The 3,123-nt window shown below is 45.9% G+C and overlaps 1 protein-coding gene across 1 annotated transcript in view; it reads right to left on the bottom strand.

Moving 5' to 3' along the window:
* Positions 1-3,123, bottom strand: part of myo6a (myosin VIa) — a gene marked incomplete at its 3' end in the record, with an annotated part of 57,368 nt that overhangs the window by 47,163 nt on the left and 7,082 nt on the right.

The raw sequence follows: 3,123 nt of genomic DNA on the forward strand, positions 1-3,123 counted from the left end.
TGTGCACCGTCCAGTCCTCCCATGATGTGCACCGTCCAGTCCTCCCACAAGGATTTCTTTTAGCGCTGAGCTGACGGTCCGGATCGTGCTTCTGGTGCGGATCGTGCAGAGACAGTTCTGTTTGGATCTCTCCAGGTATTACGGTGGTGGGAACACAGTCCTCAGGAACTGCTTGAAGACAATGTTCCACTGGACGTCCTCTGGACGACACCAGTGTCCTGCAGAGAGCCCACCCAGACTGAACAGATGCAACCTGCTGGAACGGGTCGGACCAACGATCCAAAACCCAGCAGACCGGCTCAACAAGAATCGAGGTTCTGCTCGGCCTCCATGCCCGTCCTTGTTTTCTGCTGCCAGAGGCAGAACCAACCCCAAACAACGACCCGCGGACCTCCAGGATCAAGTGTACCATAAACACACACCGCATGAATCAGAACCAGGTCCAACACCATGTACAGAACCTCTTGGGTGATCGCTGGATCCAATGATGCGCAGGAACTCGGCCCTGCTCAGTTTTGAACCTAAAGGTTCTGGGGTCATCTAGGAGCCCTAACAGCAGCAGCGAGCTGTAGAGCTTCCTGCAGGAAGGACCCGGTCAGGTGAAACTGACAGAAAGGTGAAGGGTTGTTAAAAACTGTTTAATAAATCCTCTTTCTGACTAGTCATTAGCTCATCAGTTCTGTCAGAGTCAAGCAAAGTTGGACCGCAGAGACATCTACAACAGGTAAGACACTGTCCATTGCGTCTCCACAGAACCACACCTCAAAATGTATGAACTACCCCTTTAAAATCCACAGGAGGAACATCGACGTACAGAGATGATGTCATCAGAGGACTGAAGTCATCTCTGGGTGCCAGAGGGGAAAGCGGGTTTAAATATGAATCAGAACCAGAGGTCCAACTGACATCCAATGAGAACTAAGACTTTGACCCGACCCTTCTAATTGTAAACCTGCTAATCAGGTCTGTCTTCAAGCAGAATCCAGGCCCATCTGGATCAGAACCTCCACACAGAACCCCTCACCTTCAGCTAAGACAGAATTCTGTGGACCTTCAAATGCATCACTGAGCAGCAGGAAGTTCACCTCACAGGCAATGTTTCCAAAATAAAAGTCTCTAAAGGGTCAACAGATCCAGAGATTTATTCAAACGAGCAGGAAGGCCGAAGTTTCTGTTTTTATTCAGATATTCAAGGTCAAGGTCAAAGTTTCCTTATTGTCATTCCACCACAGATCCTCTTATGTTCAGGGGGGTGTAGGTGTTTTTGTTCCTTCTGAAGTCCACGATCATCTCCTTTGTCTTCTTCACATTGATGTGAAGGTTATTCTCTCTGCACCAGCTCTCCAGGTGTTCCACCTCTTGCCTGTAGCTGGACTCATCATTGTTTGTGATGCATCCCACCACCGCTGTATCATCTGCAAACTTTACAATGTGACAGCCTGGATGGGTAGCTGCACAATCATACGTGAGCAGAGTGAACAGGAGGGGGCTCAACACACATCCCTGAGGAGAGCCAGTGCTGAGGATTATGGTGGAGGAGGAGAGGTTGTGGATCCTCACTAACTGTGGTCTGTTTGTTAAAAAGTCTAGTACCCAGTTGCAGATGGAGGGGCTTAGTCCTAGTGTGAGTAATTTGTCCATCAGGGTTTGGGGGATCATGGTGTTGAAGGCGGATGTGAAGTCCACAAAGAGCATACGGACGTAGGAGTTCTTCTGCTCCAGGTGGGTGAGAGCAGTGTGGACCACAGAGGAGATGGCATCCTCTGTTGATCAGTTCTCGTGGTATGTGTACTGATGAGGGTCCTCGTTGATGTTGATGGTTGTTTTGATGAGAGTCATGACCTGTTTTTCGAAGCATTTAGCGACTATCGGGGTGAGGGCCACTGGCCGATAGTCATTCAGACCAGTCACTGTAGAGCTTTTTGGGACTGGGATGATGGTGGCAGTCTTCAGGCAGGTGGGAGCTGTCTCCAGGGTAAGTGAGGTGTTAAAGATGTCTGCCAGCAGCTCGCAGAACTGAATTCATGAATTTAACAAACATTTATAATAAAACTTTATTCATAAAGCACTTTAAAAATAACACTGTTGGACAACGTGCTGGACACAAACACAAAAAAGGATAAAAATAAAAAACCAACAGAAATTTAATTCAAATTTAATCCTAAAAACATGAAAATATCTCCACATTGATGCAGGAAGTCAGAATCAATAAAATCAACAAATAAACAGAAAAATACAAACTGAATAATCTCAAAGTCATGTTTCAGAGACAATTAACTTTAATTAAATTTAATTAACTTAACTTTTGAGAACAAACATGAGAACCATAATTTGTCATTTTATTCTGAATTAATCCCACTGATCAGTGCAGACTGTTTATTTGCACTGTAAATCTTCTCTTTTGAATCCAGAACATTCAGATTATTGTAATCGCTTCACTCTTGATTTAATCCCACATGTTTAATTTTGGATTACAGAACTTCTGAGCAGAACATTTTGGATCAGAACCATCAGATGAGCTCGTTAGTGACGACAAGAAACTTAGGAGAGCGAAAGGGACATTCTAACAACTCAGATCCGCTGAACTGATCAGAACCAATGTCCGGTTCTGTTAAAGCGACCCATTTCAAAGCAGACATTTTACCTACAGAGATCAGGACCAGCTCAAGTGGTGCAACAAGAGCTGTGACCCAGAACCTGGTTCCTATGGACAGAACCACAGCAGAACCTCCGAGTCTCTGTTAGTTCCTGCCTTTCCTTCAGTGGAAAGTCTTCACAGGTGAGAAGACAACGAAACGTTAGCCCCTCCTCCTGACTCCTCCCACATGAGGCGTTTTTACTATTCAGCTCTTCAATCTGTAGAGGCATCTGACAACACGCTGACAACACGCCAACGACAAGTTGACAACATGCCAACAATACGCTGACAACACGCCAACAAGTTGACAACATGCCAACAATACGCCAACAACACGCTGACAACACGCTGAAAACACGCCAACAACAAGTTAACACCAACATGCTGACAACACGCCGACAACAAACTGACAACACAGCGACAACTCGCTGACAACACGCCGACAACATGCCGACAACAAGTTGACAAAACGCAAACAACATGCC

The sequence above is a fragment of the Nematolebias whitei genome, chromosome 12 (genome assembly GCF_014905685.2).
Source record: "Nematolebias whitei isolate Nwh7 chromosome 12, NemWhi1, whole genome shotgun sequence".
Classification (NCBI taxonomy): Eukaryota; Metazoa; Chordata; class Actinopteri; order Cyprinodontiformes; family Rivulidae; genus Nematolebias; species Nematolebias whitei.